This window comes from Ranitomeya imitator, chromosome 2 (assembly GCF_032444005.1).
Source record: "Ranitomeya imitator isolate aRanImi1 chromosome 2, aRanImi1.pri, whole genome shotgun sequence".
Taxonomy (NCBI): Eukaryota; Metazoa; Chordata; class Amphibia; order Anura; family Dendrobatidae; genus Ranitomeya; species Ranitomeya imitator.
Genome location: NC_091283.1, coordinates 742,644,943 through 742,667,030, shown reverse-complemented (window position 1 = coordinate 742,667,030; position 22,088 = coordinate 742,644,943). Strand labels below are relative to the sequence as shown.

The 22,088-nt window shown below is 44.6% G+C and overlaps 1 protein-coding gene across 1 annotated transcript in view; it reads left to right on the top strand.

Moving 5' to 3' along the window:
* The first annotated feature begins 10,194 nt into the window (after positions 1-10,194).
* The window catches only part of MYOZ1 (myozenin 1), a 66,219-nt gene continuing 54,325 nt past the window's right edge, over positions 10,195-22,088 (top strand). The window contains exon 1 of the mRNA XM_069753241.1: positions 10,195-10,422. The gene's annotated coding sequence lies outside the window, so the exon portion shown is untranslated. The remainder of the gene's footprint in view (positions 10,423-22,088) is intronic.

Here is a 22,088-nt window from a genome sequence, read left to right as displayed (position 1 = left end):
TAGTGTCATCAGAGGAGGAGGAAGAGGAGCCTCGGCTTATTGTCTCTTCAGATAGCTTGAGAACTGTGGCTCCGGTTTTGCTAGAGTCTGTGCCCCCAGGCAAGACTTTCGTTCCATCTAATTTGCAACCAGAGGTTCTCTCTTGGGCTCACTCGTCCAGGGTGGGTGGACATTTTGGGATCAAGAGGACATGTGAGCTCTTGGCGAGGACGTACTGGTGGCCGCATATGGCCCGTGACGTCGGGGACTGTATTCGGGCGTGTGTCTCCTGCACCAAGAATCGGTCTCCTCGGCAATGGCCTGCTGGGCAACTTTACTCCCTGCCGGTGGCAGACAGGCTCTGGGAGATGGTCGGGATGGACTTCGTGGTAGGCTTACCCAAGTCTCGTAGCTGTAAAGTTATCTGGGTAGTCACAGACCATTTTTCTAAGATGGTGCACTTGATTCCGCTTCCACGGATACCTTCTGCACGGGCTTTAGCGGCGTTGTTCGTCAAACATGTTTTCCGTCTACATGGCATGCCTGACAAAATTGTCAGTGACCAAGGTCCTCAGTTTGCGTCTCGGTTCTGGAGAGAACTCTGTCGTTTACTCAGCATTGAGCTGAATCTCTCTTCTGCTTATCATCCCGAGATGAATGGGTTGGTAGAGAGGGCCAACCAGATTCTGGTCACATACTGTACTTACGCCATTTTGTCTCCGCCAGGCAGGATGACTGGGCATCTTTGCTACCTTGGGCGGAATTTGCTTTGAACAACGCCGTTGCCGACTCTACCAGGCAGACTCCTTTTCTCCTTAATTACGGCCATCATCCGCGTGTTCCTGTGCCCATGCCCGTGTCATCCACCGATTCTAGGGTGGCACACTGGGCGGTGGAGGCACGTGACATTTGGGACCGCACACAGGATGCCATCCGGGCCTCCAAGGAGAGAATGAGGGTTTCTGCTGATGCACACCGGCGCCCTGCTCCGACCTTTGCTCCTGGCAACTTAGTGTGGCTCTCCGGCCCTAACATCAAGCTGCGAGTTGAGTCCACTAAATTTGCACCTCGCTACATAGGCCCTTTCAAGGTTCTGGAACAGGTCAACCCTGTGGTCTACCGTTTGGCTATTCCTCCGCATCTTGGTATCACCGCACCTTTCACATTTCTCTCTTAAAGCCTGTATATATGTCCCAGTTTTCCGAGTCAACTGCCAGGACATCGGGTTGATCCACGGATGACTTTGAGGTGAATGATATCGTGGGGTGCAAGGGGGTATGTGGCAAGAAATATCTGGTGGACTGGAAGGGTCACGGCCCAGTGGACAGAACCTGGGAACCTGTGGAACACATTCGCGCTCCGCTCCTAGTTGAAGCCTTTGAGCGTAGTGAGGCCCAAGGAGGGGGGGGCCTTAGGAGGGGGGGTAATGTTAGGAGTCGAGTTCCCGCCGCTGCACAGGGGGAATCTCGAGCCGTGTCTGCTGCAGTCTCCCATTCTGGATCAGCCGCAGTGGAGCCTGCTCAGCGGAGACGTCGGTCCCAGCGTCTCACTCAACCTGATACTGTGCAAAGGGTTACTGCTGCCTTTTCAGGCTCTGCTATTGTACCCTGCACTGGTCTGCGGAGAGCAGGCTTTTCTGGGACTAAGTCCTGCTTTGCACACACTGAGCATGCCCAGGGTAAGATCTCTCAGTGGAGGTCTAGGGTCACATGCTCAGGTACTGCAGCGACTTCCATTGGTCCTCCAGGAAGGCCCTGTACCTGATCAATTTCTGTGGCAGCCTTCCATTGGTCCTTCTTGGAATGTCCTGTACATGCTGCAGCTATAAAAGGTTCGCATGGCCGCACGGCCATGCGCTAGTATCACCTCATGTCATGAGCTTGTTAATTGTGGTTGCGCCTGTATGTGTGTGTTCAGGGACCCGGCTGAAATAAGCCCCTAGAATACCGGCTCCTCCAGTGAGGACTGTTTATATGCTTTTCTGGGTGCGTGACCACTGACTGCCTCCAGCTCAGCAGTTAGCTGTGTTCCTCTGTGACGCTAACAGGGCACAGCATCTTATTTCTAGCGACTCTGTGGAGTTAACAGAGTTCGCTTATACCGCCATATAGCGCAGCCATTTTCCAGCAGCAGGTTCCTCTCCTGCACGGTGGACCCCGGGTTGCGAACGCACCTATTTATACATATATATATACTCGGTGCATTCCGCCAACCCTAACATTTATGGGAACAATATTTTTTTTCTCTTTAGTTAGGAATTTTTTATTTTTTTTTACACATTTAAAAAAAAATTTTTAAAACTTTTTTACTTTGTCCCAGGAGGGACATCACTGTATAGTGACAGATCGCTGATCTGACACTTTGCAGAACACTGTGTCAGATCAGCGATCTGATGTGCACTGCTCCTGGCTTACCAACGTCTGCTCTGATAAGCCACCTCCCTGCAGGACCCAGAAGTAGCCCGTGGCCATTTTGGAGCCGGGGCCTGCAGGGAGGAGACGCTCGGTACAAAGTGAGCACATTGCCTTGTACCGATCATCTCAGGGAAGCCCGCAGGGAGCCCCCTCCCTGCGCGATGCTTCCCTGTACCGCCGGAACACTGCGATCATGTTTGATCGCAGTGTGCTGGGGGTTAATGTGCCGGGGGAGGTCTGTGACTGCTCCTGGCATATAGTGTTGGATGTCAGCTGCGATAGTCAGCTGACACCCGGCCGCGATCGGCCATGCTCCCGCCAATCGCATATGACGTACTATCCCGTCACTGGGAATTAAGTCCCAGGTCACCTTGACGGGATAGTACGTCATATGGGATTAAGGGGTTAAACTTACTGTTGGGAGCAGGCACAAATATGTCCGGGAGAAGTTGACAACAGAAGAGGGGTCCAAAATTCCAGTTGAGAGTTGCAAGAAGCTTGTTGGTTGTTACAGGCAGCGATTGATTGCATTTGTCTAATCCAAAGGGTGTGCAACCAAATATTAAGTGAAGGGTGCCAACAATTTTGTCCGGACCATTTCTGGGATTGTATGTGAAATTATATCCAGTTTGCTTTTTTCTGTGTTTTTTGTGTTGTTCCGATACAAACGAAGGAAATAAACATGTGTATAACAAAACATGAGCAATTGCAATAATTTTGTGGGAGAAATACTTCATAATTTGAAGCAATTTCGGCCATGATTTCATGTATACAAATATGTGTGTAAGGACTGGTGATTAGTAAAGTTTGAAATCTACAATTTTCACAGCAGTTTCAGGACATTAGAATTTAATGAGAATAATGACACATCAAAAAGATAGCCCCAGTTGTCACCACCGTGTGACTAGCTGAGCTAGTGTAGCGGCACTGTTGTCATGGTTTGTTCGGAATTTCTTTCGCAGTACTTCTAGGGTTAATTTATGTGGCCTCTCTTAGGGTTGGGGAGGACTATATTTACCCGCCCCTATGCTGTGCCCGTTGTCAGTTATACATCCGAACTCGGCTGAGCAGCTGACCCCGTGAATACCTCTCATTCCTGACTTATGTAACCAATTGTCTGGGGCCAAATGGTTTTCTAAGTTGGATTTGTGGGGAGCCTATAATTTGATAAGGGTGAATGGAAGACAGCGTTTCTCACCTTAGAAGGTATTTTTAAGAATCTGGTTATGCCCTTCGGGCTAACAAACGCCCCGGCCATTTTTCAAAATTTTATTAATGTTGTGTTTGCTGATATTGATCAGTTGCTTTGTGGTTGTTTACCTTGACGACATCTTGGTTTACTCCCCTGACAGTCGAACCCATTTACAACATTTGCGTACTGTCCTTCAGAGACTCAGGGAAAACCAACTTTTTGCAAAATTGGAAAAATGTTCATTTTTTGTACAGGAGTAATCATTTTTGGGTTTGATTGTTTCCAATGAGGGGTTTTGCATGGATCCCAAGAAGGTGCAGGCTACTAGTGATTGGGTTTGCAATGCTTCTTGGGGTTTGCAAACTACTATCAAAAGTTCATCAAGGGTTTTTCGCAGGTAGTTAGGCCTTTTACTGATCTCACGTTAAAGGGTGCAGATGTAAAGAACTGGTCAACGTCTGCCGTAAAATCTTATTTGGTGTTGAAAAAGTGTTTTATGACCGCCCCGGTATTGGTTCAACCGAATCTATCTGAACCCTTTGTTATGGAGGTTGACATTTCCAAGGTGGGGGTGGGGGCAGTGTTGTCTCAGTGACCTGCCACTCTGACTAACCTCAAACCATGTGACTTATTTTCCAAAAAGTTCTCTTCAGCAGAGAGAAATTATGATGTGAGCAATAGAGAACTTCTTGCAGTCAAGTTGGCTTTTGAAGAATGGAGGTTTTTTTGGAGGGTGCGGTTCATCCTACTACTGTGGTCAGTCACTGATCATAAAAACTTTGCTTACATCGAATCTGCCAAAAGACTGACCCCCAGGCAGGCCCGGTGGCCGCCTTTTTTTTCCCGGTTTCAATTTTCCATTACTTTTCGCTGGGATCAAAAAATGTTAAGGCTGATGCATTATCCTGTAGCTTTGATCCAGTGTCCCCTCCCAAACCTCCATCCTCCATTATTCAACCTGGGGTGGTTGTGGCCGATATCTCATCTGTGTTGGTGTGAGAGAATTTTGAGGCCCAGTCTCTTGCTCACAGTTCAAAGCCAATTGGCAGATTGTTTGTCCCGGAGCAATTTCATCTTAGACTCCTTCAGAAGTTCCATGAGTCCGTGTTAAGTGCCCATCTGGGGATTTCGGCCACCCGGGAGACAATGACAAGGGATTTTTGGTGGCCCTCACTGGTTACTGATGTAAAAAAATTTGTTTCAACATGTGGGGTTTGTGCCCGTTCTAAGAGCTCTCATAGCCAGCCGGCTGGGGAATTGGTGCCTCTACTAGTTCCTGATAGACTCATCTGTCCATGGATTTTATCACCAATCTCCCTTCTTCCAGTGGTAACACTGTTGTGTGGGTGGTGGTGGACAGATTTTCGAAACAAGCCCATTTTGTACCCTTATCTGCGTTGCCTTCAGCAGAAACCTTGTCGAGGCTTTTTGTGCAACATGTGGTCTGTCTGCATGGTGTGCCGATGAATGTGGTGTCTGACAGAGATGTGCAGTTTGTGGCCACTTTCTGGAGGGCATTTTGTAAAAAATTGGACATTACATTGTCCTTTTCTTCTGCCTATCACCTTGAGAGTAATTGGCAGACCGAACGCACTAATCAGTCCCTGGAGCACATTCTGCGGTGTTTGGCCTCCACCAGGCAGGATGATTGGTGTGATGTTTTGCCTTTGGCTGAGTTTGCTTTCAACAGCTGTGTGAGTCAATCCACTGGTATGTCCTCCTTCCTTGTTATGGGTTTAATCCTCATATTGGGGAGTTTTAATGCTTGGACTGTGGTTGTCCTGGGGCTGAGGGTACTGTGCAGCGTTTGAAGGTCCTGTGGGCTGAGGTTCGTCATAACATCTCCAAGGCTCAGGGGAGGTACAAGTTTTTTGCTGACAAGAAAAGGTGTCAGGTCCTAAGTTCCAGGTTGGAGAGAAGGTGTGGTTGTCCACTTGTAATATAAGGCTTAAAGTTCCCTCTGCTAAGTTGGGTCCGAAATTAATTGGTCCATATTAGGTTGTAGACATTATTAATCTGGTGGCCTGTAGATTGTTTCTACCAGCTTCGTTAAAAATTTCTACCGTGTTCCACAAGTCCCTGTTGAAACCTTTGGGAACTGTTGAGGAAAATTCTTCGTCCACTGTTCCCCTAGTATTGGTGGAGGGTCACATGGAGTACGAGGTGGGACGCATCGTAGATTCCCAGTGGGTGCGCCATACTTTGCAGTATTTGCTACACTGGAGGAGGTATGGTCTGGAGGATCGGTAATGGGTCCTGGCCCATTCTGTACATGGTGACCGTCTTGTCTGGGCGTTTCATGCCAGGCTTCCTGAGAAGCCTGGGGGTCCAGTGGCCCAGGATTTCTTTGGCAGTAATTCTAGGATTAATTTATTTGGCCTCTCTTTGGGTTGGGGAGGGCTACATTTACCCGCCCCTGTGCTGTGCCCATTGTCAGTTATACATCCAATCTCAGCTGAGCAGCTGACCCTGTGAATACCTGTGTGTATTGCTTATTCCTGTTTGCGTGCTTGTGTATGACCCGGACTGTTCCCCACTTTTGCATTTGTCTCCTGATTCGGTAGTTCTCGTGATACTCCTGGTTTTGATCTCTGCTTTGTTCCCTGACCTCCTGCTCGTTAGTTGTACTGGTACCTCATGTCTCTCTCTGGCTTCTGACACCGGCTTGTCTCTTACCACACTATTAGTCTCTCCCCTTGGCTACCGCACTGTCCTCTGATCTGACCTAGGCTCGCCTGACACTTCTTTCGGCTTCCCCGACTCCTGCCATCATCCCTGGGAGTTCAGGACCTAGCCCCGCCTCCAACTACTCCTACGGTGGTCACATGCTGCAGGTCCTGTTCACCTGCAGCCATGCTCATAACAGCATCTCATGTCACAGCAGGAGTTCCTGGCTTTCCCATCACGTCCCCGGACACTCGTACAGTCTCAGGGGGTAAGCCTGTTACAGTGCCCGGTGACTTTGTTACTCTCACAGCAAAATATGTAAGAGAGTAACAACTTCAGAGCAACTCGTTCGCTGTGAGACTTTTCTCCCCAAGATTTCAAGCATGGATTGGAGAAGGTGTAAGAGTTGACACATAACCGATGCCTTGTGGTGGAAACGGAAATAGCTCCCAGTTGGAGAGGCCACACCACCTGTTGTAGATGTGGTGGTACACTGATGGCATTGAAAACATTCCCCAATGGGCTGTGAAACTTGTGCATTTTTAGTGTGGTGCAGGGTGGTAAATGGTAAGGTGCTCATCTGTTACGCCCAGGCATGTTACATGAAAGCAGGGGTCCTGGCTGGGTGTGTGGACTTGTGCTGTGTGGGGCGATATGCCCTTTAAGGCTGCATGTTTCCAATGACATTGGCAGGCCAGGACCAGATGTTGAAGAATTCAATGATGGAGATCACCCATCAAAAATAAACCTTTTACTCAATGATAATTTTGTGGGAAAAATATAGAGTAGATGGCAAGAATACAATTTTATGAATGTTTTCTTTACATTACAGATTATCTTTGCTCACAGTCCATGTTCCTTTCTCTTTACTTGTTTATTCTTTATCTCTACTGTTCCTCTCTACTATACTTCTCCCCCGGAAGTAGGCACACAAGCTGAAACAGTCGTGGCACCGCAGGTCTGAGGTAATTATGGTTTACTATTATTCTTTAGTTACCCGACTAGATCCCACTTTCTTTTGATGACACTGATGATTTTCTTTTGGTGACTTCTTTTAGTGGCTCTAATTAATTCTTTATTGGCATAATATGATAATGATGTTTTGGTGTCAGTATTTTATTTTACTATATAACTCTTTGCCTCTGATCTGTGGTTTTATTATTGGTAGTTTTCATTGTCTTATCATCCCACAACATTGTAATAGATATAACTTTTCAACAATAAGTTGTTTAATAAAAATTATTTTATAATACTTTTTGGTCCTTTATGTGCAATCTTTTCTCTATATGGGTTATTGATTTTCTTGCACTGGATTGTCTTTAATTAAATCCCTGCATGGGCACAGGTGTTCCTATTTGTTCAACACTGTGCACTGTTGTCTACAATTGTTTCTACCAGTTAGCAAGAGTCCTATTCTCAACCAGCGGTTTCGCATTTTCTTTCCCCCCAAAGAAACTAGGTTGCCAATATGGCCGGTACTTAGCTTCTCTGTTACTGATGCTCTGGAACTCCAGACTGGGGCACTCTCTTTGTCTCTCATACTCTGTCCTGTCTTGGCCCATTACCTCTCTGAATTTTAAACTCAAGGCCGTACTCCCAGGACCAATCTCTGAAATGATCTCTCTGCCTTTTGGTTATTCTCTCCACTAGGATCTCATTATCCTCTGTCACGGTCTCCTATCACATTAGGGACACCCAAAACCACAGAGCTCTGCTGACTGATCAGACCTTAGGTCTACTTTTCACGCACAATGGCCCTGTCTGACGTTCTGACAGGAAACTATCTCTGTCCTTTCATCTTAGACACCATCACTCTAGATTAGTCCAAATCATGATTCTTACTGTCCCTGCTGTCAGACAGAGCACAATATCAACACTATCAACTCACGTCACAGTTCACATGACATAATAAAATGTTACATTTGTTCTTTAAGGGGGAACATGGGCAGTATGCCCATCTCCTTAAATATTATCCCTGGCCATAGATGCTGCTCCAGGTATCTATAGCAAAGAGTCCAGAGAGCGGACTACATTCTCCTGCACACTATAACAGATAGCAGGCGCTCCTTTCTCTGAGAAATAATGGTGGTTGGGTATCTTCCAGTGAGGCTGAGAGCACGCCATCATTTCTCGAAAGACAGCAGAATCCACTAGCTTTTAAGGCAGTGATTGCACCACAATTGACTTGACAAGTTGCAAGTTTACTTGAAAAACCAGTGGGTGACTAGGCGCATATGTTTTTTTTCTCATCAAACATGTGAGGATGGATATTTTCCACTGCAACAGAGAAGGAGAAAGGGTCCACAAGTAGTATGACACACGGTAGAGCAAGATGACAATAATAATGGTGGTAATGATGACACCAACCAAGTCTACTAAAGGGTGTGACTTAACTGACAGGAAGATGAACGTGGTGAGAAGGGGAGGAGGGCAACTTGAGGCTTGCTCAAATTGCTAGCCGATTTGACTTTTGTAAAATGAGCAGGTGATGTTGTTTCATGTGCTGATAGATAGAGAGCCGCAGTTCCTAGTCGAGACGTCAATGGATTATTTTCCACTTACAGAGGCTGCAGAGTGCTGAAGTATCATCTGCCAGCAACTTGCAGAAGATCTCACACACACAAGAACCCTACACGTAAGACTTGCCACCACCACGACTAGACCTTTCAGGCAGCGTAGGACCTCCTACACAAACAGATTGTGCAGCTAATTTAACCCAGGAATATCTTTTTGATGCAGGTCACCTGTGCTATGTATCGCTGATTCCAGCAACTTTCTCCTCTAATAAGCTTACCTACTTGTCAGCCCTGTCGGGTTCTCAGGTTTTGTCCAACACATAATTATCAATATCTGTACATGACAAGTGTCTCTCTGTGTGAAATGCCCAATGCCCCTTGCCCTCCACCTTGTTACAACCTTGATATGTGCCCTAGCTCAGAGTAATTGCTGCAACGCACTATGGGGAGGCTTGTGTGGCCATGCCTGATGCCATTAGCATGCTGACTAACTCTTCAGAACTGTGTGAATTGGCAGCAGGTTTTTTCTTTTTTTTGGCAATCCTTGCTAATCGAATCACATAGTGTTTGATATCAGATGGCAATTTTTAGGAAATTCTATTTGAACTTGATCCTCTGCTTATCTCTACCCACACGTTAGCCTGACTTTATTCTGTCAGTACAATTTTATATCAATCTGTAGTAGCCAATGGCCTTAAGCTAAAAAATAAATTGGAAATTGATTTATTAAAAATTGGTGCATTTAGCCGTAAAAGTTGGTCACTCTGGCTTAGAGATTAATATAATAAGTTAAACACCTGACTTTAAGGTGTATAGGGGCTAATAATGAGGCATCTTATTTAAGGACGTGTGGTATTGCCAAATGTACATAACTTGTATTGTCCAATTTCTTCTTTATATGACCAGTTTGAATGGAGTGAGGTTCAAGCATGTGCACTACTGCTATGGGACTGACATAGACATCTGGAAGCAACACTCAGCTATCTTCATAAGTTCCATAAACGATGAAAAGAGAGGCAGTATGCATGCTTGACCCTCACTCCATTTTAACTGGGAAATCAGGACTCAAATTGTTGTGAATGGTGTGTTTCCCAAGGCTCGAACACTTACCATCTATCCTGTGGATAGGTGATAAGTTGCGATCTTGGGACATTGCTTTTAAGTCACTTAGCCGTGCAGAACTATTGGCGTAATTTAAATCCAGTAAATAGGTACACTGACATCATATAATTTTTCTTTGCTCACTTCTTATTCTTAAACCATTTTATTAATCCCCCAGAGAATAAAATATTAATTGCTGATTTACGTCACAGTATAAACTAAGACTTCATGGACCTCAGGACTGCTGAGACCCACCTTTTTTTTCCTTTCCTCTTCTGTGCTCTTGCCATCTGAGATCCCCCTTACTTCTTTTACTATTAATAAACTCCAGGATGCCACTGCAAGCAACATCCAAGAGTCAAATATACTGCACTTTGCATCAGCACTTTGTCCTGTGCAGACACCCCAGTACACACGTCCTTCTTACTGCTGCTCCTCTCTCCCATACAGAACCCCAAGAAACCAAGAAAAAAATCAAACAAGAGAAGGACATTCAGATCACGACAGCTATAATAGGAGACTGCTACATTGGCCTATCAATTTCTCATACAAGGTATGGATTATTATCACTTTTAAGACGATGTCCGCAATTTGGGCACAGGAAACAAATTCTATAAAATATTAGAAATCGTAATTCATTTTGCTTTAATATAACATAGTAATACAATAATTACTTTTATTTATAAGTCATGAAATGTTTGTACTGTAATTGAAGATGTCTACAAGGGAATACTGCTGAGACAGCAGGGCTAACCTCCCGAGAACTAGATGAATATAGACTGCAGCCAAATTCTCTATGGGTAACGTAAGAACCCTTCAGAGATTTTTACTAGGCTGGCTCCCTCCTCTGTACCTTAGACCTTTGGAAACTTCTTGTACCTTCACAGCTTGGAGTCGATGCCGAAAATATCCAGATATTTACAACGCAAAAACTTTTGGATTTGCACACTGAGTTGTCTGGAAAATTAGCACGTGTCTGGTTAACTTTGAAAAGTTACATTTGTAAGAACTTATATCATCCAAGGTCAATAAGAAAATAATAAGTCAATGAGCTAAAAATCTATCCCCATTTCCAAAATTATTTATTACAATTTATATTATTTTTCCTGCGTTCTTGTTCGCATGTGCCTATAGTTAAGGGTGATTATTCTATAAGTCCTTGCTAATTTTGGATTTTTTAATTATTCAGCTTTATCTCATAGGTAAATTGGCCTTCCCCTACACTAGTAACAATGTAACATTTAGCATGAGTCTTTTTATGGCCACACAGCTCACATTTAGGCAGGATAATATTACTGGCTTCCCTTGAGGTCTTGGCAGGGTAGTTAGTGTTAGGTATTGGTCAAGCAGTCCTTGACACTTTCTTGTCACAGCGTAAATATAACATACTTATCAGTTTTATTTGAACGAGTCTTCTATTACCCATTTGGGTATTTTTTTGTACTGTCACAGATTTGATACAATTATATCATAATGATACAAATTTTCTTTTTTCCATTTACTCCACAAAATGTGACTTTCCAAATGTCAACTTTACCTTTGTGATATCGGCTGTTTAGATTCTTTCACATGAAACTGTGATGTTCTTTAATGCGGTAATAAAACATGTCAAACATCAAGGCAAGCCCAGCTGAGGTTTCTTGTGACATTTTAAGCTAGGTGTGTGCCAGGCATGACGTATATATAGTCGTGAGCTAATCTAAAATACCCTGCATGTTTGCCTCTCTTAAAGTCACTGGGGGAGACTTACTTAGACAGGTGTTTTATATGCCATAAAACTGATGAGTGGTAAAGTAAGATGAGCCATATTTATTAAGGTGCCATCTTTTTAATGAATATACAACTGTAGTTCTCTCTTTATTATTCCATGTTATTATAGTACTTTTTTTATTAGAATGTGGCCTGTATCAGCCTTTACTTTTGAAAAGTAAAAGGAAGAAAGTTGTACAGTTTGCATAATAATGATGTTTGCCAAAATGGGTGACTTTTTACTTTATACATTTCTCCCACTGTTTTAAGATCTGTAAAAGGTTTGTACAGTGAAATATACTGTAGATGAAAATAAAAAATGAAAAATGTTAGAAATTGTATTTACAGTAGTCTACAGGGATTCCATTCGAAGTGCGCCAGGCATTGCTTCAGGGAATAGATATTTAGCTTTTTAAATAGTACAATGTTTTTTAAATATTGATTTTAGTATATTGTATAATGGGAAGTGCTTAATGTAGATTAATATTGCATGTTCTTAAAAAGTGTTTGTTTTAAATTAGTTAAATTAGTTTATTTTTTATTTCTGCAGTTTTCATATGCAGATGTTAATGGAACAGTTTGTGTAATTGGGTCGCAAATCTTTGACACACCCATTTGTTGTTCATCTTTTTCATGCACATTTCAGTTAAAGAATGTCCACTCATTGGTCAGTTTAGTCTGGCATGTTGATGGAGGTACCATTTATACAAATCATCCTATGTGCGATCTTTATCCAATGTAAATGGGTAACCAAAGATTGAACTGCTAGTTCAAGGGACAACAACTGAATCAATTGTAGTTGTGCTAACTAGAGTTGAGCGACTTTTACTTTTTTCGGATAGAGTCGGGTTTCGCGAAACCCGACTTTGTCAAAAGTTGGGTCGGGTGAAATCGGCAGATTATTGCGAAAAGTCGGGGACCGACTGAAACACGAAACCCAATGCAAGTCAATGGGGAATCAAAGTCGGCAGTGAGTGGAGGACAGGAAAACACCTGCAGTGCCCATTTTAATGCCAAAAACATCAATTCTTATTACTTAAGCTTGTCAATCTTAATTTACTTTATAATAGTTAGGCATTGAAAACTGGGGGTCATTTGGCTAAAGTTGTGGGGGGGTAGGGCTGGCTCAAGATTTTCGTGGGCCCAGGAAACGCGGAATACGTCACGGCGGTGGAGCAGGGAGAGGTAAGTATTTCAACTTTGCAAGTGCTGTGATCCTGAGCAAGCAGGGGGGCCCACTCATTGGCAATGGCACAGGGCCCCTCAAAGTACGGCAGTGTGTTTGACGGCGGGTGGTGCCTCCCACTGGCAGAGACACTTTTGCGTACTATGAGGGGGCCTGTGCCAGTGACGTCGCCAACGAGTATGCCACCCCACCTGATGAAGGAACCTGCACTTTCATCTGCACCTTCCTCTTTGTCCCCGTGTAAGGTTGAATAGTATGCGAGAAGGGGAACCTGACTTTCAGCAGGGTGAGATTCTGGCTGTGTAGAGTGCAAGGGGAATGTAGTGGTCTGGGTCAATGTACCAGCAGACTCATCTAGCAGTGGCTGGGCAATGGGCAGGATGAGGAGGAAACACAGATATAGGCCCAAATAATAAAGTAGGCTAAATAAAGTTCAAAATTGGTAACAGGACTAAACAGGCGGCATTGCTTTGTTCAGTGGAGGAAAACTGTAATGAGTGGCAGACACAGTTAGTAGGCCCAAATAATAAAGTAGGCTAAATGCAGTTCAAAATTGGTAACAGGACTAAACAGGCGGCATTGCTTTGTTCAGTGGAGGAAAACTGTAATGAGTGGCAGACACAGTTAGTAAGCCGAAATAATAAAGCAGGCTAAATGCAGTTCAAAATTGGTAACAGGACTAAACAGGCGGCATTGCTTTGTTCAGTGGAGGAAACTGTAATGAGTGGCAGACACAGTTAGTAGGCCCAAATAATAAAGTAGGCTAAATGCAGTTCAAAATTGGTAACAGGACTAAACAGGCGGCATTGCTTTGTTCAGTGGAGGAAACTGTAATGAGTGGCAGACACAGTTAGTAGGCCCAAATAATAAAGTAGGCTAAATGCAGTTCAAAATTGGTAACAGGACTAAACAGGCGGCATTGCTTTGTTCAGTGGAGGAAAACTGTAATGAGTGGCAGACACAATTAGTAGGGACAAATAATAAAGTAGGCTAAATGCAGTTCAAAATTGGTAACAGGACTAAACGGATTGCTAAAAACGCAAGTGTGAAAGTAGCCTTAGAAACATCGGCCTAATATATCTATGGATATATCTATCTATAGATATATTTATAGATAGATGTATCTATAGATACATAGATGTATCTATCCATATATCTGGCTGCTTTCACACATCAGGTTTTTGCCGTCAAACGGCAGAACTATATGACGGTATGAAATAACTCTGTTAATTCACAGAGTAGCCGTGAAAGCAAAGCACTGCACCCTGTTAGACTTCACAGAGGCACAGGCTAACTACCCAACTGAGAGCAGTCAGTGGTCATGCAATCACACAAAACTCCTCGCCGGAGGTGCCAGCATTCTAGGGGCTTATTTCAGCCAGGTCCCTGAATACATACACACACAATCTCCTCGCTGGAGATGCCAGCATTATAGGGGCTTATTTCAGCCGGGTCCCGGAACACAAACTTACATGACCACATGACCACACTGGCGCAAAGCACATAACATAGAAAGATACTAGCGCATGGCCGTGCGGCCATGTGAGCCTTAAATAGTTGCAGCACGTACAGGACCTACCTAGAAGGACCAATGAGAGGCTGCCACAGAGCCTGAGCACCTACAGGACCTTCCTGAAGGACCAATGGCTTTACCTGCAGTATCTGAACATGTGACCCTCGATCTCCACTGAGAGATCTTACTCTGGGCATGCTCAGAACGAGAAAAGCAGGACTTAGTCCCAGAAGCGTCTGCTCGCCGCTGCTCAGCACTGACTTCAATGGCAGAAGCAGGAAAAGCAGCAGTAACTCTTTGTACAGAGTCAGACTGAGCGAGACGCTGGGACTGACGTCTCCGCTGAGCAGGCTCCACTGCAGCAGGAGAAGAATGGGAGACTACAGCAGAGATGGCCCGAGATTCCCCCTGTGCAGAGGTGGGAACTTGACCCCTAACAGCATGTATGTAGCATGTATGTTTTTTTTTTTTCATTCAACACATTAGCCGGATGATGGGACTACTACTGTCCCATCTTTGGCTAATGTGTCAATCACTGTCACTGTAGTAGGCATCGTCCGATGGGACTTGTAGTCCCATCGGACGATGCCTACACACACGCACAAAGCCCCGCACGCTGCACAGAGCCCCGGCAGGCCCACACAGAGCCCCGCACGCCGCACAGAGCCCTGGCAGGCCCGCACAGAGCCCCGGCTTGCTGCACAGAGCCCCGCACGCCGCACAGAGCCCCGGCAGACCTGCACAGAGCCCCGGCACGCCGCACAGAGCCCCGCATGCCGCACAGAGCCCTGGCACACACGCACAGAGCCATGGCACACACGCACAGAGCCCCGGCAGGCCCGCACAGAGCTACGGCACACACGCACAGAGCCCCGGCAGGCCCGCACAGAGCCCCGCACGCCACACAGAGCCCCGGCACACACACACAGAGCCCCGGCACACACGCACAGAGCCCCGGCACACACGCACAGAGCCCCGAACGCCGCACAGAGCCCCGGCACACATGCACAGAGCCCCTGCACACATGCACAGACCTCCGGCAGACACGCACAAACCCCCCCACGGTCACGCACAGACCCCGCCCGTACACACACACGCAGTCTCCGCCCACGCACCACCCACACTCCACTATAGTGCATCATTGCACTATAGGAACTTCCGATTCCGGTATCCGATATCGCAAAAATATCGGAACTCAGTATCTGAATTCCGATACAGCAAATATCGGCCGATATTCGATATTTGCAGTATCGGAATGCTCAACACTACTGATGAGACGTAGTCAGTATCACAAAAAACATTTACATCCAGGTACCTTATAAGTGATATCTTTTCTAGTTGGAGTTATTCCTATCTTTTTGTCTCCATATATTTCACTCCTTTATTCCATGCCCAAAGCTTTTTTCTCCAGGCTTGCCTCTTCTTTGTCTTCAGGAGCACATCCTGACACAATGCCCTTAAAAGTAAAATCATTATTATACTGCTTCATAAAGAAAAATATCTCCCCTGATTAAATAATTTCCCCTCAATGTGCTTCCTGCACAAAATAATTTTTACATACCGAAATTCTCTATAATATCCCCCCACACTGACCCCTTCCAAAATATTCCACCCATACTGTCTCTCTAAAATACCCCCTCAACCCTCTCCAAAACACCCCCATCCACACACTGCTCATCTTCAAAATAATCTCCCACACTGCAGCTCTCAAAAATACTTCCCCATGCTGCCCCTCTATAAAATACCCCACAAATGCCCTTCACCCAAAAATCCCCTACACTCTGCCCATCTCTATGATATCTCCCTATACTGCCCCTCTCCAAAATATCCTGCCTCTCTGGATAATATCACCCAACATTGCTCTTCTACAAAATAATAATATCTTCCCCACATAATATCCCTTACACAACCCCTCTCCATAATGTCCCCCCACATACTGCCCGTTTTCATATCTCCTCCAAACTGCCCCTTTCCAAGTCATCCCCAACCCACTGTCCCAAATTGCCTGATAATGACCCCCTTAATGTTCCAAATTGCCTTATAGTGTCCCAAATTGCTCCATAATGTATGAATTTCTCCACAATGTCCCCCATAATGTTCCAAATTGGCTTATAATGTCCCCCATAATGTCCAAAAATGCCCATAATGTTCCAAATTACCACATTATGTGCTCTCGTAGAAACACTACCCTTTCCTTTCCTGGGCCCCTCATTTAAAATAACATGATATTTAATGTTCGTCTCCTTCTTGGAGCGCTTACCAGTGGCTGATGTCTCCTCTGCCTGTGTGGCCCCGGCGCAGGCAGCAGTGTGATGACGTCATCAGGGTGTTTACATCATCACTCTGCTGCAAGCTGATGCTTTCTCTGCCTCAATCCCAGTGCCGCAGCATTCAAATGTATTCGCATCCGATGTTCGCTAATACATTTGAATATGGGAAGAAGGAGCAGACGCCCCCGGACAGCTACAATAGCTGCACAACATCGTTTCATGGGCCACATGCTGCGCTGGCCATATGTTGTGTAGGTCTGCTCTATAGTATGAACCAAAGGGACACTCTGTGATACTCTAAGGGTAGGTTTACACTGTTGTTTGCTGATCAACGCTCATTTAAAAGCTTTTATAGACAGGCCGATCACACTTCCAATACTCACAAAATGAGCAGTAATTGATTGTTCTCGGAACATAGACAGTCATTGAGAAGGCATTTTGGTTTACTTTAGGATTTAGTTTAGGATTAATAGTTTACTATTAATCCTATTGAATTGTTGAATTTCCTGTCTGAACACATTTGGCTAAAACCAGTGGTTTTCAGTTTGTAACTAGTGATGAGCGAGTATACTCATTGCTCGGGTTTTCTGGAGCACGCTTGGGTGACCTCCGAGTATTTGTTAGTGTTCAGAGATTTAGTTTTCATCACGGCAGCTGAATGATTTACAGCTATTAGCCAGGCTAAGTAAATGTGGGGATTGCCCGATTGCTACAGTAGGTAATCCCCACATGTAATCAAGCTGGCTAATAGCTGTAAATCACGCTGCTGAGGCGATCAAAACTTAATCTCCGAGCAGTCATAAATACTCAGAGACCACCCGAGCGTGCTCAGGAAAACCCGAGCAACGAGTACACTCGCTCAACACTATTTGTAACCCACCAGTAGTACAGACTATTGTGGTATTAGAGTTGCAGGCCACTGGCATTACCAAAAGATTATCTACAATTTCACCAAATTACAAAAGTATTTGCTAGTTTGACGACTAGAGATGCTATTTCAAAAAGAAAATTATCAAAATAAATCCTATTTTGGTTCATGCAGCTTTACATGAACACCCGAGCCTTACACTATGGCTGGTCCGAATAACTAAAGCAATTGTTACCATCCACCTCTCGTGTCTCCCCTTTTCCTCATAGTTTGTAAGCTTGCGAGCAGGGCCCTCATTCCTCTTGGTATCTATTTTGAACTGTGATCTCTGTTATGCTGTAATGTCTATTGTCTGTACAAGTCCCCTCTATAATTTGTAAAGCGCTGCGGAATATGTTGGCGCTATATAAATAAAATTATTATTATTATTATTATTTTAAAGGCAACCTGCCAGCTTATTCGTGGTTTGGGCAGCACGAATCAGAGCATGGCAGCATGAATGCAGACGGGTATGTTTTTTGCTGACGATCTGGCGTTTCTGAGAGAAATCAGTTAAAGGTCTGGCCGGAGGTTGTAGGCACACGCACAGAATAGACTAGTGTCCTTTCTGCCTATGGTCCGCAGTCAGATCTTTAAATTATTTTTGCTCTGAAATGCCTCTGAAAAAAACATGCGAGACTGCAATCGTGCTGCCAGGTTCAGATTCATGCTGCCCGTGGTTTGGGCAGCATTAATTGACTGACATTTTTCCCTTTAAAGAAAATTTGTCATGCTCTGTTTGTAGTCTGTGAGCAGTATGTTACAGGGAAGAGTATAGTTTATCTTGCATTTCATTTATTTAAATCCATCCTCTTTCTATGCTTAAGAATCAAGTGGGCCTACTAAGTGATTGACAACTGCAGTATCTCTGTATATATAGTCATACAGCGACTTTCCACTGGATATGAAAGCAGAGAAATAGAAGGGATTTAAGCAGAGAAAACACAATATATAGGAGGTCTTTTCTGTCAAAAATATACATCAGTTTGCTGAGCTTCTCTGCCCTGTAACTGGGCATGACACTGTACTGTATTTGCAGACTTCGTAAGACTTAAAGGTTGGTTTGAACAGAGCAAATGTTAATCCTATGAGCATATAAACGTACATGAAGGTTTAAGGCTGGGTTCACATTGCGTTATGGTGGTACATTTAACGGACTACGTTACACCGCGGCATAACGCGGTGTAACATAGTCCGTTAATGCCGCCATAGACTGCAATGTCGGACGCATCGCTAGCGCACGCCCACAATGGGTGTGCTCTAGTGATGTGCCGTCATTGAGTGAAGGACCCCGAGACGCGGGCTGCAGCGTTTCCGGGTCCGTCACTGCTAGTGCAGATAGAGCTAGCAGATGCTCTATCTGCACTAGCGCGATGCAAACGCCGGCACTTGCGTTACAGCAGCCCGTTAGCGTATGTGCTGAACGGGCTGCTGCTAACGCAGTGTGAACCTAGCCTAAGGCTATGTGAAAATTCATCTTAGCTGTGCTTGTATACATGTGAAAAGGAATAGCGAAGCGCAAGCGTGCTTGCATAAGGTGTTATCCGAGCATTGTCGTGTGTTAATAGAGTATCTTTGGCATGTTCGAAAAAGATGCTTGAGTCGCAGCGACTGCGACACATGAAGGGATGTCCTAACAACAGGCATTTCCTGTATGGGTTGCGGCTGTCGAACAGCTGCGGTGACTCGAGCATTTTTTTCAAGCACGCCAAAATACTCAATTAAAACGTAGTTCGAGATAGGTATAAATCCAAGAAATAGTACAAATGATACAAACTTTTCGGCCAAACAATAACGACCTTCTCTCTGTTGTGTTTCTTGTGGCTGTTAAGGGGGTATTGATCATATCATCCTCTATTGTAATGGGTGGAGAGCACCTGAGCAGGGATCTCATCTTAAGAATGACCTTGGAACTGTGCGGACTCTATGTGTGTCCCTGAGGGCAGTCATATATACATTATTTCAACACTTGATGATTATAATACATGGTTCTTATAAAAATGTCTTCTCTTCTGTTTCCAGGTTTATTCACAAATTATTCCAGATAAATGTTATTTTTTTAAATGTATCCATCTTGTTACAGTTCCTCCATTGTTTCTTTTGAGTTCAACTTTTAGGTGAGAGTAATGTGGCTCCATGTGGGAGCTGGGTATTTTGTGTCAAGAAGCAGATTGGAAAACCCTTCCTAAGCAAGAGCAGAACATTTTCCCTCCTGTGTTCTGATAGGAGCCAATCCCATTCTTGGCTCAAAATATTCTGCAAATGTAGAGACTTTACCGCCACAGTCAGGTAATACACTGAAGACAGACAGCGTTATTACACAGATCAATGGTGTCCTACATACTGGTCATGGATTTTGCAAACCAAGTCAGACATGACTGTAATTTGCTTTATAACCCTTTGGCCTGTTCTTGCTAATGCTTTGGGGAGGGACCATAGTTTCTTTCCACATAAGATCAACAGATACTTGTTACCATCCGTTTTTATCTTCCATAGCACTCTGACCCATAGAGTTTCATTCAGCTTTACACACATCATTTTTAAAAACAGGTCCATGTCTCGAGTCCATAACGCTCAGATCAGATCCTATTTGCATCCATTTTTGCAGATCAGACTCTATCATTGAGACTCTATCAAGTCTATGGAGATCCATGCGACCCAGATGAAACTAGGAAGACAGACTTTCTTCTTCAATTTCCCATCAAAGTTTAATCTATTTTTAATTGACCCATTACTAAAAGTCAATGGAGAAAAAAAGTTCAGACAGTCAACCTGCTTCAATGAAAAAAAAGGGATGAGAAAAATACAAAAGCAACAAGGAAACAACTAGAATGACACCTGATAAAAAATTGTTCCATTTATCTTGGATGGTAATACTAACACGGATGTGTGAATGTAGCCTAAGGGTGTGTGCAAACAAAATCTTTAAATTATCAGCTGAGCCGCCAAAGTTTTCCTAGTCAATGGTCTTTTCCTGAAACGGCATCGCTGGTGGTTTTGCCATTGTTTTTTATGGCACTGTTTTGCTCCCTCACCGGCATCTTTTTCCTTATACTTTCAACTCTAAAGAGCCTGGCAGCTTCCAAATGAAGCCGCTCAGAGAATGAATATGTTACTTCTTTGAATGATTTCACGATTTCCAAACCCTGAAGTAGTTAAAAGAAGTTACAAAAAACTGTACACGTGCACATCAATGGCTATTTCAGATTGACTTACTTAATGTTGTCAAATGCTTTAGCTTTTTGTGGGCAATGACTTATTCTTTACTTTGACACATAGTTTACTAGCAGCTTTGGATTGGTTGCACTTTCCCTAGAGAGGCGCTATCAATTGTAGCTGTATTTGATCATTAATTTTCTTTGTAATAATAGGCTTTGTTTTGGTCATAGTAAAGCAGATTTGCAATTCTATGGACTGTGACTATGTTTATCTGTGTGAATAGATTTTCCACTGAGCTAATTTAGGTTCTGCTCAATTAATACATGCCTCTACCTTCTATCATGGGGGCCTTCTGCATCCTGCAGTACATTAGTACTGGGACTAGGGTGTGGGAAAGGTGTTTTGGTATCCTATGCAGATCGGACAACGGTGCCCCCCATCCTCACTCGCTTTCCCCTAATAACAACCATATCATGATGCATACTACATCAGGCACGACATAGTTGCTATCAGGCCAACTAATCGGAGATTCTGACAGAGCAAGTCTGCAGTGCTCTGGCCTGGCAGCTATGGACTAGCAACATGGCCACTAGACTATGGTCCTACGAATATTTTTGATAATCTCTAACCTTGAAGAAATCTTCAGCAAGCAAACTTAGGATTCGTCTCGACTCTAGTTTGCAAGTAATAGAAAGCATGTAAAAGGGTATATTTGTGGTCACGTGATGACTGATGGAAGTGGCAGAGCCGAATCCTAACAGTGTGTGCATTACTAACCGCTAGTATTCAGCAAGCTGACGGACTTGCCGAAAACTTCACCAGGGGTAGACAACCCCCTTTAAGGCTGGTTTCACACGTCAGTGGCTCCGGTACGTGAGGTGACAGTTTCCTCACGTACCGGAGACACTGACTCACGTAGACACATTAAAATCAATGTGTCTCTGCACATGTCAGCGTGTTTTCACGGACCGTGTGTCCGTGTGCAAAACACGGAGACATGTCAGTGTTTGTGGGGTGGAGCCACATATTCATTACTGTAATAAGCGGCACCACGTGACCGCTCATACAGGAAGAGCTGCGACGCTGAGAGGAAGCGCCGAGGGAGCTGGGTAAGTATTTTAATGCCAGCGGGTGGGCGCACAGGGGGTGGGAGAGGGGAGATTACCGGGAACTTTATTTTAACAAAAAAAAAAAGATTTTTCATTCCTTCTCTCCAGCGAACGCTGCTGGGAAGAAGGAATGAATTCTGGATTCAGCACCCAAAGTAGGGGACAGCGCTTAACTGTAGCGCTGTCTCCTGCACGGTGCATGTGGTACCCAGTCGGCACACGGACGGCACACGGCTGCCGCACGTGTGCCACACTGATGTGCCACGTGAACACACGGACACACGGACACGGATAACTCCGGTACCGATTTTTCCGGTACTGGAATT